We start from the raw sequence: 15383 nt of genomic DNA on the forward strand, positions 1-15383 counted from the left end.
ACCGGCCAGGGCCTGGAGGTTTTGATGTATAGGATCATATCATCTGCAAAAAGTGAAACCTTGACTTCTTCTTTCCCAATATGAATGCCTTTTATTTTTTTCTCTTGTCTGATTGCTCTGGCTAGTACTTCCAGCACTACGTTGAATCAAAGTGGAGAGAGTGGACAATCTTGTCTTGTTCCTGATTTTAGGGGAAAAGTCCTCAGTTTTATGTCATTTAATATGATGTTAGCTGATGGTTTATCATAAATGGCCTTTATTATGTTGAGATATTTTTCTTCTATACCCATTTTGTTGAGTGTTTTAAACATAAAATTATGTTGTATTTTATCGAATGTCTTTTTGGCATCTATTGATAAGATCATATTGTTTTTGTTCTTTGTTTTGTTGATATGATGTTTTACGTTAACCGTTTTTCGTATGTTGAATCATCCTTGTGATTCTGGGATAAATCCCACTTGATCATGATGTATTATTTTTTTAATGTGTTGTTGTATTCAATTTGCTAGTATTTTGTTTAGTATTTTAGCATCTGTATTCATTAGAGATATTGGTCTGTATTTTTCTTTTATTGTGTTGGCTTTGCCAGGTTTTGGTATGAGGGTTATGTTGGCCTCATAAAATGTGTTTGGCAGAATTGCTTCCTCTTCAATTTTTTGAAAGACTTTAAGTAGAATAGGAACCAAGTCTTCTTTGAATGTTTGATAGAATTCACTAGTATAGACAGCTGGCCCTAGACTTTTATTTTTGGGGAGGTTTTTGATAGTTGTTTCTATTTTCTCCCTGCTTATGGATGTGTTTAGGCTTTCTGCTTCTTCATAACTCAGTCTAGGAAGATCATATTCTTCTACAAATTTATCCATTTTTCTAGATTGTTAAATTTGGTGGCATATAGTTTTTCATAGTATTCTACAATATTCCTTTGTATATCTTTGATATCTGTGGTGATTTTTTCTCTTTCATTTAGGATTTTGTTTATATGAGTCCTTTCTCTTTTTGCCCTAGTGAGTCTTGCCAAGGGTTTGTCAATTTTGTTGATCTTTTCAAGAACCAGCTCCTTGTTTTATTAATTTTTTTATAGTTTTTCTGTTCTCTATTTTGTTTATTTCTGCTCTGATTTTTATTATTTCTTTTCTCCTGCTAGTTTTGAGGGTTTTTTTGTTGTTGTTGTTGTTCTTTTTCTATTATAGTTCCTTAAGATGTAAAGTTAAGTGGTTTACTTGGGCTCTTGAGAGGTTATCTTCTTTTTCCTTTGTTCTCTCTCTTTTTGCTGGTGGTGCTGTACTCCAGGTTCTGCACCTGTGGCATTCTTAGGCTGAGATTTGCAGATGATATGTAGCTATGTTGATGACATAAACTAGGCCTTGGTCCCATTCGTAAGTGGGGCTTGTCAGCGTTTGCAGGCTCTCACAATGGGATAGTCCGTTTTACCTGAGCCTCTTCTTCAATCCTTCCTGAACCAGCAGCCTTGGGATCCAGCTGTGAATTTGCCCCAGCCACTGCCTGTAGAGTGAGAGGCTCTAAGAGCTGTCAAATTCCCCCTCTATCTCAGCTCAAAGCAGGGTTCTGGGTAAGGCTTTGCCAGCCAGAGCCATCAGTGTAATCAGGCAGGACTGGGAGCCAATTGCTTTTCAGGTGTCTTTCTATGGGCATGTCTAGTATGCCTCAGCACTCCATGGGTCTACTCTCCCCAGGTTTTTGAATTTTGTAATCTGTATCAGCTGGCAGGAAGATGCCCCAGTCACTGCCTGCAGAGCAAGAGGTCCTAAAAGCTGCCAAGTCCCTTCTCCAGGTTCGTTCAAAGCAAAGCTCTGTGTATGAAAGCTTTGTCAACCAGAGCCACCAGCTCAAGCAGGCAGGGAAGTGAGCTGATTTCTGGTTCAGAGTAAATTTTGCCTCAGCACTACGCATGTCTGCTCTCCACAGGCTTCTCCCTTGTTGGGAAGCCTACAGCCCAGCCTGCCGAACTTCTGCAGTGTTCTCTGAGGTCTGTTCTGTGGAACTCTACTTTTTAACCTGTATTGGCTAGCTGGAAGTTGCCCCAGCCACTGCCTACTGAGCAAGAGGCCCTGAGAACTATCAAGTCCCTCTTTTGGGTCCCCTTAAATCGCAGGCCTGGTAAAGAAGGCTTTGTCAGCCAGAGTCACCAGCATAAACCCATCGGGCAGTGAGCAGACTATGGATTAGGCTCCTTTCAGCACTCAGTGGATCTGCTCTCCAGAGGCTGTCTGTGCGCCCTTCCCCCTACCATTTTCATAGTTCTCTTTACCAGAAATGTGCTTTGTTTGCCTGTATGGCTGGTGGAGGCACCACACCCATAGGGAAGCTGGCTCTTTGCACACTGTCACACTGTCATTTGGGACACTGGATTATACAGAGACTCTGGTCACAGTCCACACAGAGGGCCACTGCTGACAGTCTCCAACCTAACCCCTCAGTCTGGGAATGCAGGCACCCATGCCCGAGGCACCAGGTGGATCCACTCGCACACTGCCCATGCTCACCAATCAGGAGACTGGGAGTAAACAAGGCAACTGCTTGCCCACCTCCACCGGGGTCTGCAACTGGCGTTAGCTCTGCGTGGGCTGAGCCCCATGTACACTCTCTCCTCAACTTGAACGTCTCTTCCTCAGCCCAGCTTTTTCCATGCCCCAAGCTCTCCCTTTTTCTCAGTTCCAAGTGAAAGCAGTCCTTGCTCAGGTCAGTGAGGAAAGCAGAATACTCCTTTCTCCATCTTATTTCCTTCAGAGTGGATTATATATTCAGCCACCTTTTTGCCCAATCATACCTTTGATGTATGTGTATTTCAGATGCTCCTGTGATTGTTTTTTTGTCTCTAGTTGTTGAATTTGTTGAAATTTCAGGAAGAGGTTTTGGGAGCACCCCTCACGGCTCCATTTCTTTGACGTCACCCCGTCATTGTTCTTATTCTACCATCTTTTCCCTTTTAAGCACCTCCTCTTTGCTTATTTTGTTAATTCTAATTTACCATGGATAAGAAAATTAGATGACTACAAATGTTACAATATTGTGCAAAATATTTGCAAATTCAGAAGCTGGAATTTACTGCTGTGAAGAAATAGTATCAAAGTAAAGGTTGGAGAGCCAATCTATGAATAAATTATAAGAACTCAAACAATCATCTAGGTATTTGTAGGTACTTTTTATTTTCATTCCTGTGTTTACCTGTCTCAAGTAATCTAGATGGTTGAGTTACCAACAGTTTGATACTGTAAGAACTATGGTATTTCTTTACTTCTTTTCTTCATATTCTCTCTTTACTTGATTAGATTCTCTTCTTTTCATTTTTAAACATCTATTTGTCTGTAAATCCTCACTTAGCTAACTACTTTAGGTCATTTCCAAGAAATAAAAAGTATTGACACCCCACCCTTTAAATCCATAAATGAATATGCAGGGGGGAAAATTGTGTTAAAATTTATATTAACCCAGCATCTTCCTGTCATGGAAGGAGAAAATATGTAGAGACAACTTTTTCTGTAGATAAATCACTTTTAAACACTTTGTGAGTTAACAGTGGGCAGTGTTGAATTCTAGAAATTGATTAAAAAACATTTCCCTGTGGGAAAGAAAGGTTTCAACAACAAAAACTGACATAGAATTAAGAAAATATCTGAATTCAAACACACAAATCCTGCTTTTACCATAGATAATAAAATGGGGGGAGGGGTCAGTCCACTTCTCTGCTACTAAAAGAAAGCACATTGCAATGATTAAGGTCTACATGTCTCAGATATGAAGACCCATTCTGAAAACTTCATCTCCAAAAATAGAAAGTCTGGCTCCATTTACACTCGGCTAAACAACAGTTCTATTGGTCAATTCAGGGGAAATAAAATTGGGTATAAGACAAAATTAAGTAGGTATTCCAGTTCTTAGACTGTGTAATAAACCACCCAAAACTTCATTGCTTAAAATAGCAAAATTTATTTTGCTCACAAATCTAAAATCTGCACAGAGCTCAGCAGGAACAGCTCGTCACTGCTCCACTCCATGAGGTGACTTAAACTGGCTGCACTTAGCATTAACAAAAATGGCTTGAAGGCTACAAGCTGGAACCATCCAAGGCTTGCCCACACACATCTGGAGGTTGATGTTGAGAAGACTTAAACAGCTGTACGTTGGGACAACTGTTGCTGTTTAGGCATCTCTCTCTATCTCTATGGGGTTTCATTATGTGGCTTCACTAGCATGGTGGCTGGTGGCCTATGGGTAGCTAGACTTCTTACATGATAGCTCCAAGATCCAAGGCAGTTGTCCCAAAAGAGCAAGAGCCTGGCAGAAGCTGTATTACCTTTTCTGACCTAGGATCAGCAGTTACTCAGTGTCACTTCCTCTCTATTTTATTACATGTGACTAACCATAGGCCAGCTCACATTCAAGGGGAGGAAGTAAACTCCACCTTGGTAGCTGTAGTGATCAAGAATTTGTGGGAACATTTTAGAACACCACAGTCAGTGACTCTGTCTGCCTGGGGAAAGGCCACAGATATTGCTAGATCAAACTTCTTAGTATGGTAACCCCAAACCCAATTCCATTCCCTTGTAATCTTCTAACACCTTTCCCTGGAATTTTTTCAAATGCAGCAAGTTTCATAAGTATGCTTATTATGGGTTTATGAATCTGAAACAGGGGAAGAGAAGAAAAAGAAGAGTTGGCTGGGTAGTCAGTGACTACACTTGCCCAGAGGCCCAGCAGTGAGGAAGCTCTGCTATGAGCAAGTGGCCTCGTAGCATGTTTGGGTTCCATCAAAACAAGATCCTCAGAGGGAAGGCCTGGAAAGTAGCTGCAGTGCTGGTAATGTCAGAAAACCCAACCTGAGTGAGAAAGTGAAATATCTCAGGTCTACAAGTGCTCCTGAGTCACCAAGTGGTCTCCTTATAGTTGTTTACATTCATGATGTAAGGTTTCTGAAAAATAAGATCAATCATAATAAATGCTCAGAGTTGTAAATTACTTTGGGCTTTGTAAAGTATTTACACATAAATTCTCTTGTTATAGTAAACATAAAATCAAATTAATATAAAATGTGAAAAGGAAACCAAGAATGAGTTAGATATAACCTACTACGCTCTTTTGAGATAACTCCATATGTTTCAAGTGTGTGCCAATTAAGGTGTGTGCCAACTATGTATGAATTAATGTGATTAACCATATTTTATGTAAAAGTTCACTGTGTAAGGTCCAATTACCAAGGTGTAACAGGTTTACTCCCTTTTCTAATAACTCCATCTGTCAACCTTATCAAGCCCATGTGTGACTTATGTTTGAAGTGTGATAATGTAACCTTATGATGTAACAAGTGGCCAAATCAGATAAAAGTATCTGGGGTGAAAATCAACACAGTAGCTCAAGACTCTAACGCAGACTCCGTGTAGCCTACCAAGACCCCTCAGCAACTTCCGTGAAGTACTCTGCCTCTCCAAGCAAGTTTGTTTGGAGCCCCACCAAAGTGATGACCAGATTTAGCAGGCCACTCCTAACCATGAGTGAATTAAAGTCTATGTTATTTAGCTTGCTATGGGTGTCTTTGCCTATTCAATTGGCTTTTAATTACTTTAATTTACATCATGAAATATTAGAAATAAATTCAACTAGAATAAAAATAATATTTTATCACGACATCTCTATTCTCTGTTCTGTCATGACAGCACTTTTGATTATTTCTTCTCTACCGAATGGTAACAGAGGCCACTATCAAGTTCATCTTTAAAGAGGAAATTGGATCAGTCTTAAAACAGATGGATTTCTATTTCAGTGGAGGTTCAGATAGCTGCTTGCAATGGTGTCTTCCATTGATCAGAGTGAATTACCAGTGTTTTCATGATTTCTCTCTGGTACTCAAGTGAGAAGTAATTCTTTCTTTGTCTTCACTCTCATAGCGCAATGATCACACTTTTATTTCACATTTATTCTTTTCTGGGTACCATTTTGGTTAGCTCTTTTTGATATCAGTTCTGGAGCCAGTTCTGGGAGGTTCATGTACAGTGTCATATAAAAAAAATTATAAAACCCACACTTGGAAAAGCTTAGGCTTTTATAATAAGATTTATTTGGGATTGAACTAGAGGGTTGTCCACAAGTTCCAAATGTCTTATTTCCTTCTGTCTCACCAAGAAAAAAGTCAACTCTAGTCTTCAGTAAGCCCACTATAAAAATCAAAGTCTAGATATGCTGTGCCATGGTTCAGCCTATAGCAAAGTTCAGTCCAGTTTAGGTGCTGCTCAAAGCCTATACTTAAAAGACCATCTGGCTGCCACCCTATGTATCATGGCTGCAAATGTGGCTCAGCAGGGAAGCAGAAAGAGGGGCAAACAGGGTAAAATGGACCAGATCTCTCTTAAGCTTAGGTTTATATTTTCAGGCTGGAAAGGACTAGCTTTTCCTTTAAGCCAATCTTTAAAATTTTATGGGCTTGCTTTGATTCCTCTCAGTAACCAATCAGATTCTTCTTCTAGACTAGACTGACAAGTTTCTGTGGTTGCCATTCTGGCTTCCACTGTGCATGCTTAAAGTACAAGCACAGAAACACCTCCTCTCCCCACCCCAGCACATGACTAGCAGTTTCTTGTGGAGATTCCTCCCAAACCTGAGTCTAGAGAGCTGAGGCACAATGGATTCTGAAGACACAATGGATTCCTGAAATGTGCAATTGAATCTATGAATACTTTTAGCCTTCTAGCAATTTAAGCTAAATGGGATGTTAAAGCTTCTCACTAAAGCATACCCTCTACTTTTATTAAACTTTAATATTTTTACTCTTTCTTTCAACTATCTTTTTCTCCCTTAATAACTAACTAAATGCTTACACTAACATTTTCACATCCCTACCCCGTTCCCTATGCTTACTACACAATCATGAACGTCTGAGCATTAAGAACCATTTGGTTCTATTTTTATTCCTTAAAGCAACTACATGGTGCTTTTCCCATATATGTTTGTTGAGGAGTGAACGCATAAGTCAGTAGGTGAAGAGTCATGAAAATAGATAGTAACTTTAACATAAAATATGTGAAGACTGAAAATCATACTTATAAACATGAAAGATGTCTCCTCTAACTAGAAAAGACTAAAAAATCAAATAAAAACACATAATCTTGTTTCTGTATGGTATGAAGAAATATTTCAATGCCACCATCTATCCATTTTGATAAGCATGTGCTTGGTGTAACTTAGTGGGCTTACATCAATATCTGTATCATTATCATCAACAGAGAATAGACTTTTAACATTTTATAGCAATTTTATGACCATCTCATTTGAAAATTGCATAGATCTTTTGAAGAACTCATTGTTTTAATAGGCTAGATTTATGGAAGACATTTCTAGCATCAAATGAAGAAGAACCTCATCAGACTTTCATTGTAAATGACTTTTCATATTGCCAAGTCAATTATTGTGGTTCTGAGACACTGAACCCAGAAAATAATTTTAGAGTCAGAAATGTTTGATTTGTAAGATGTGAACTGAACCGATGTCTTTACTTTGAATTATTATCAAAACCAAAGATAGACAACCTTTTAATTTTTAGAAGAAAGAGGACTCAAAAGCCAGTAAAATGAGAATAATTTTATATCTCATGGGCAAGGAGCTGATTGTCCATGTAAGAAAGTAAATCATGGGTTCTATTACAGGGACAATACCACTCACTCTATGAGCAGAATGTGGGATGGTTTAACTTTTTCCAAGTAATGGGGCACTAGGTGCAGGCTGGTGTAGCCTGGAAAAGGGAGGAAGGGGGATGGGCTTTCATTTACTTAGACCAGAGTGATGACCATTCTAGCTCAGGGAATGTAGGGCCACACTCCTTTTAGCACCCTTTCATGGAACCAGCTTGTCTGCTTTCCAATTTTCAGTGTACAAAAATGGTCTCATTCAACTACCATGCAAATAGAAGGATCTTATTTGCTATAAGAAACAAATGCTTTTGCTCAAAGGTAAACACTTCTGAAAGAAAAGAAGAGGGCAAAGCAATGTCATTCCTTTCCATCCTTTTGAATGAATAGAAAGGGGAAACTGAGATGAGCATTCTTTTTTTTTTTTTTTTTGGTTTTTGGTTTTTGTTCTTTTGTTTTTTGTATTGTGACAGAGACAGAGAGAGTCAGAGAGAAGGACAGATACGGACAGACAGACAGACAGGAAGGGAGAGAGATGAGAAGGATCAATTCTTCATTGCAGCATCTTAGTTGTTCATTGATTCCTTTCTCATATGTGCTTTGACGGGGGGGAGCTACAGCAGACTGAGTGACCCCTTGCTCAAGCCAACAACCTTGGGCTCAAGCTGGTGAGCCTTGCTCAAACCAGATGAGCCTACGCTCAAGGCGGCAACCTCAGGGTCTCAAACCTGGGTCCTCCACATCCCAGTTTGATGCTCTATCCACTACGCCACTGCCTGGTCAGACTGAGATGCTCATTGTTGATTTGGTTTTTTCCACATGTAATTTTTCTTGGCCTATGTCCTGTGAAGGAAGAAACAAGGTTCATTATGGTGATAATACTTTTCACACTCCAGACCTTCAAAATTCACTGGAATCCCAGAACTACTTCTTTTTTGTTGTAGTTGTTGATGATCTGAGGGTCCTTAAAGATCTTACTAACATCCCATGAATTTTCTTCTTGACACCTCATGCTATGCATCTTCTCATGGATTGCATGCTGATGATTGCTTGACAAGCCAAGTTTCACTTGCTCCTCCTTGTCCCTAGGTTCTTCCTTTCCTAGCTGTGCATGTGCTGCATCTCTTCTTGAAATGTGGGGAGAGGGCCTATATCTCTCCAGTGTATATTTGTTCAAGGACACAAAGCAGAGACCAGCATTTCTGCCCCCAGACTCTTCCAGAAGTCCTAGAAGTCAAGGTCCACCACCTCAGCCAGTCTCTCCATTTTTCTTTAGAAACCTAGATGAAGTTCTTTGGGCAGTTTCATCATGAGACATTGTAAGGAACACTGCTTAATGATGACAATCAATGAATGTCTTCTCTCTACGAGGTTCTGTGCCTCTAGCTGTACCCTGGTTCTCTCCCCTCACTATTAACACTTGATCCATCTGCTTCTGTCCAGGACATTAAAAGCTGCTTGGTAAACTCCAGATTTTGAGTCTCTTAGCCTGAGGGATGGCAGGGGGAGGGGGAAGGAGTGAAGACCTCAGGAGCCATTAACTCCAGTAGGTATACTATACCCACTCAAAACAGATCATCCCAAGTGGCCAGTTGACACGAGCTGAGTGGAACTGCACCAGCATGCAAGAGAGTAAGAGACCCAAGAAAGAAAATGCCAAGCCCTGAGAAAGCCATAAGGACAGGTTCTTGGGTAAGGCATCAAAAGCATAGAGATAAGAGAAGCCATGGGTATTCCTGAGAAGACCAGCAAACATCTGGAGAAAAAGAATGGGGGCCTGGGGACAAACAGCACAAGCATTAGTCAAATGCAGATATGACACACTAGGTAAGGCAGTCTCAAATTCAGAACTTTATCTGCAGAGCCTCTTTCCTTGAGGATAAGGTAGTGCTGTGGAAGGAGATATGGTACCTGTCTTTGTTCAAGTTCTCCAAGAAGCAGAGCTTGAAACAAGGACACTTGGTTGCAGGTAGTGTATTTGGAAGGTGACCCCAGGAACAAGATGAGCGAGTGAGGACAGTGAGACAGAGAAGGAAAATAAGCTAAAGGAAGGCTGCTTTAGTGAGCTAATTACTACTGCAGACCCATTCTCACAGGGAACCACTGAGGAATCATATATACTGAGCTTCTCGAGGACAATAGGTGAGACCATTTATTTTTGGGCCCCGATCTCACTCTGGTTGGTAGATATTCCTGGCCTTTCCTTCCAATTTCTGAGTGTTTTCTTAAAAGCTTTGGTAAAAGCCTTTAGAGAAACTAAGACACCCTGGAGCAGGGGTCCCTAAACTTTTTACACAGGGGGCCAGTTCACTGTCCCTCAGACCGTTGGAGGGCCACCACATACAGTGCTCCTCTCACTGACCACCAATGAAAGAGATGCCCCTTTCAGAAGTGTGGCAGGGGGCCGGATAAATGGCCTCAGGGGGCCACATGTGGCCCGCGGGCCGTAGTTTGGGGACGCCTGCTGGAGTTTAAGGCTCATTCATGCTGACTGCAGCTGAAGTCAGAAAGGGCCAAGGAAATGTGATACAAGACACAAAAGCATCTACCACAGCTCTTTAGCATAACCTTAGCAGCCCAAGTACACCTAGCCCAGAAATGGTTTGACTTGCTGAACTCACAATGCCATGTTTACCATGGCTCTGCTATTCCTTATAAAGGTCAAGATTTGCCAGCAAAGGCATTTCCCATCTCCTCCACAAAAAGACTGTGTCTCATACATTCTTTTTGGTTACTGTGTCAGTGAGAGTTGCCTGAATCAGAAGGGGTCAATTGGGCAATCTGGTCCCAACTTATTTATTATTTTCTTTTGCTTGTCTGCATAGTTTTGGATAAAAGTGGTTTTCCTATGGAATTTGTAAAACCTTGTTATTCCCTCTATAGCTTAGCCTGTCCAGTCTGTAAATGTCTTGCCAACAGGCAGGGAATAACATCTGTCTTACTCTCATCACTGTATCGTCAGTGCCCAGCTCAGTACCTGCCTGCCACTTACTGATTTTTAGTAAATATATGTTAAATAAAAATGGGAGAACAAATGAATTAGTGAACAACTAATATTGCCATCTTATTCTGATTCTCTTCACCATTTCAAATGCCTCACACATTCTCATGGTTTCTATCCACTCTATGAAATTCTTGTTGTCCTTTGATATTTTATTTCCAATGTTTGGTCCAGTTTCTGCCACCTCACCCAGGACCTGAGTTCACAGTCAATTGGCACTTGGGAACTAAGAACTGGGGTCTAGGAGGATTTGGAGTCAAGGAATACAAAGACCCAGGGGATCGTGGCATTGAAGACCTTGAGTGACAGACTAGAGAAAAGGGCCTCTGATCCCCACCTAAGGATGATTCTAATGATAGTTGACTTAATAGCAAAACTAAAGGACTGTTTAGTCCCATCATTTGGACTCTGTGTATATTTATAATGGTCTATAACTGAAATGCTTTTCTAAATCACATGAAATAGAAAAATGATTCAAGTGATCATTTTCTCAATTCTTATAAAGATGGTACATAAGTAGTCCTATTCTCGAGAGATTAGAAAGAAATTAACTTATTACACACAGTGGATGCCTTAAGGTTTAGTTCTATCACAAGACTCCAGCTGAGAAAGGTTGGTCTATACTAAAAATTTCTTTTTGGTAATTGGCAGCACCTTTTTATCTTTCCAAATGTGACAGGCACAACTAAGTGTATGCAGAAATTCAGATGACCTGGCTAAAATAACTTAAACCACACCACTTCTGTCACCTAGTGCCCTGTTATGACCATGGTCCAGGTCATAAAGAATTCCTTCCATGTTCAGACTTCAATAGCTACACAATAAATGCTTCATCATATCAATGGATACAAAGTGTCTCCAACAATATACCTGCTCTTGGACATTCTGGTTTTCTCCAATTTTCCATGAACTTTTTTTTTTCTTCCTAAATTAAAGCAACCTCAGCAGAATATGGAGTCTGGATTGAATGAGGAAGAGACTCAAAACCACTTAACCAACCATGGAATGGCTCAGAATAAGATCATGACTCCAAATGAAGGCAGAAAGAATAGAACAAAATAGGTCAAACTAGATATGCAAGAAAAAAAGACATTTTGGCCCTTTGAGATATTCAGATGTCTGTTTTACTCCACACCCTGAGCTTTCAAATTTTAGTTTTATGTCATGATCACTTAACCACGTGTTGATTCTTTAAAATCTACATTCTTGAAACTTAACAAAGCGCTCTAATTTCTGAACAATTGCTTCTTCTCTATTCTTCCCTTGAACAAATGTTGACTCTGCTATCAGTGGCTTGCCCATTGCGCAGCCTTGCATGAAGAAAGAGCTAAAGGCAGCTGACTCCTTGGGGTCCTCTGCCTTTGAGCATCTGCTCTGAGGGTGAGTGGCAGGCTGCAAAACTCTGCTGGAAACCAAAGGCTACTAGAAGCAAAGCACTCTTATTTCCAGCAGAATATTTCACATCATTAATTAAAGAATAAAATTTTAAATTATCTTAAAGTTTTACAATTTTTCTCTGCAGAAAGATATCATTTTTACCAAAAGAGAATCTAATAGCTTTAGATGTTTAAATGTTTTCCTTAAGAGTCAATATTCTGAATTTTGGTTATGTTTGTTTAATTTTTAAAAAATATTGATGCTCTCTAATTCAAATTCAGAGATGCTGATTTTGATATTTTGGAATAAAGAGATATATATATATTTAAAAAGTAAAGATACTTGCAAGAGCCACACTTATGATATTCACCATATACCAGCACTAGCTACCTATGTAAAATTCTAAAATGTCTTAACACCATGCCAAACAGATAATACAAGCCCTGTAGTGAATTCAGAACTCTGCTTTGCTCTCTTTCAAGTGCATGTTTCAGTCCAAATAGATTGTTTTTTCTGAGCATTCTAAAATTTGGTTGCTATCAGATTCTTACTTAGCTCTTTAATCTTGATATCCTCCCTCAAAGTAACAGCCATATGCTAGAAAAGAAAAACAATTTTTCCAGATACCCCATTGCCTATATATCTACATTAATTGTGTTACCTTCCTTCTGGGAAAACTTTATGAAAATTAATTGTTCTAACTCTCAGATGTCAGAGACAATGGATGGATGAGTTCTACAGAAATGTTCAGCTCCAAGTCTATAGTTTTTCAAATCTATGTTCAAGTTGTTTTGGAAATAGTTTTTTTAACCAATAAAAAAGGTAAACTCTGAATTTTCTTTCTGCGGCAGTCCTGTACTTCTTGAGTTATTCAAGGTCAAGTTCAGCTGTGAACTTTTCAGTGAAGCCACACTTAATATCTTAATTCTAAGATGATCATAGCAAAACAAAAACCAGGAAGATTGATGAAGCAATGTGGCAAAAACTTAGAACCAGGAAAAAGTATAATAGACTTCTTGATTAAGAAATAAGAAAGAGGATATAAAATCAAGAGAGCAAACAGGATAGTGAAATCTGAACACTTTATTTTAGTCAGTGAAGTAGAAATACAACTAAATTTTAGGGAACATTAAATTGACCACCTGAGCCTATAGAGAACTATTGCCCAAATGTCAGTAACTGTTGCCATCTTATTTTTCTTGCATTACTGTAACATGGAGTTTTTCCAAACAACATCTCAGCAGAGGCCCTTTAGCTCTTTAATGGCTCAAGCTTATGTGAGGACCATTGGCCCTTGTTCTTGTTGTTGCCTTCACACTAGCCTCTCTGAGTTCCTTGACTCTACCAATTACAATATGGCCTGGTGGAAAGGGACAATTACGTGAGAGTTAGAAAACTTGTTCCAGTCCTCTGCCAAAACCAGCAGAGTAATCTCAAACATGTTTTATGAATTTTCTGGGCCTCGGTGTCTTCTTTACTAAAGTAAGGGATTTGGTCTTGGTTATTCTTTAATCATTTTTCTCTCTTCCATGGAGACATCACTCTGATTCTAGAACCAGGATCAACAAAGCAAATGAAATTCTGAGCTATTCAGAACAGCTCTCTTCTGGTAAGAGAAAAGGAAAGATACATTGGACATCCAGCCCAAAGCAAATGTGTTCACCTGGCAGTGTGTTAAAGCCTATTCTAAGAATGAGTCTTGTGCAGTCCTAATGAGCAGCCGTGTGTCACCAACCTGTAGAATGATCATCTCATTGTACTTGAGCTCTAGATGGGGGTTCAAAGTTAACTATGCCTTCTTTAAAGTAAACATCCTAATGATCTTAAAAATAATCAATAAGAAATAATCAATTGTCAGGGTCCAAGTCTTGTCCTAGATACCAAGTATTTGAAATAAGGTGGTGGAAAGTCAAGAGGGATAACTGGAGCTTCAGATTACACAAGCTACACTAGCCAGGACTTCAGGTGTGAGAGTTAAGATGTACTAGTGTGGAATGCTTTTTATTGTAAATTATTGAGCACCTCCTCAACATGGAGATGGTGATCAATTTACGAGATTATCCTCAGGTTCCTAAATAAATGGAGCCTGCCATTCCAGTCTTCTCCTTCAGCAAGATATCAGAGTACCATGATATCACATATCCTGCTTGGACATTTTGGGAAGAGGGGCCTGCTGTTTGGCCAGTTTATCCTACAGATCTTGGACAGTGGGATCTCTTCAGAGAAAATCTGGTAAGGTCAGCAGCATAGTGGCCATGGTAAATGAAAAATTCCACAGTGTATTTCCAAGGATCAAGGATACCTTTAGAAAGTCAGCTGCTAAGGATGTCCCTCTTGTGGATCACTGCAAATACAAGTATTTGTTTAATTTTTGAGGTGTAGCTGCATGATTCTGGTTCAAACACCTCTTCCTATGTAGTTCACTTGTTTTCCATATTGGTGATGAGTGGGTGGAATTCACAATATGCCAGTCAAAATAGATCTCTCAATGTCCAGGAGCTGTTGCAATTTGTGAAAGCAAATGACATAGCTCAAGAAATTACAGAAAGGGGAAGCCAGATTATTATGAACCACTTGAAGATGGACAACATCACCTGTTACTGGGAGAACTTGACAGAATACTCTAAATTTCTGTCCTATAATGTAATAAGAAGAAAAAGCTATTATCAGATTATTCTCAAAATTTTGAAAACTAAATTCTAATAGTCACCATTGAGCCAAAGTCCTCTCTATGGCAGCAGACCTGAAATATCCTGTGGTAGGAAAACTTACCATGAGTGTGGTACCTATATCTTAAATACAATTATCAAGCCCAAAAAATTAAGAAGAGTCCCCATAAGTTTTCAGTAGTCATAGCTGTTAGCAAGGCCCCTTGCTTTTATTTTTTTAATTTTTAAAAAGTTAAATTTGATCTTATGTAGATGACATCAGATAATGGCAGCATGAGAGATATTCCTGAACTCTCCTCTTGAAATTTCAATAAATTGAACAACTATAACATAGCGAAGGAACTCCAGATGGGTTAGCAGGCACACTTGAAAGGTCCACACACCAAATAGACTAAAGGTGTAATGGGATTCCATAAAAACCTGGTGATGTTTTTTGGTCCTATTTCTTTTAAAAATGACATTGGGGTATTAAAGGGGATTGCATTACACTTGTATGTTGCTTTGGGTAATATGACTATTTTAACTGTGTTGATTCCTCTGATCCATGAACATGGAATATTGTGTCTTTTTCAATTTTTTCAATAATGCTTTGTAGTTTTCTATATAGATCCTTAACATCTTTTGTTAAGTTTATTCCTAGGTATTTTTTGTTGTTGCAATTGTAAAAAGAATTTTTTTTAGTTCACTTTCTGGTTTTAT

The 15383-nt window shown here is 39.2% G+C and overlaps 1 pseudogene; it reads left to right on the forward strand.

The window, feature by feature from the left end:
- The first annotated feature begins 1732 nt into the window (after positions 1-1732).
- On the forward strand, positions 1733-14718 carry LOC136317733 (protein O-glucosyltransferase 1-like; annotated as a pseudogene).
- Positions 14719-15383: the final 665 nt, after the last annotated feature.

This window comes from Saccopteryx bilineata, chromosome X, assembly GCF_036850765.1.
Source record: "Saccopteryx bilineata isolate mSacBil1 chromosome X, mSacBil1_pri_phased_curated, whole genome shotgun sequence".
NCBI lineage: Eukaryota > Metazoa > Chordata > Mammalia > Chiroptera > Emballonuridae > Saccopteryx > Saccopteryx bilineata.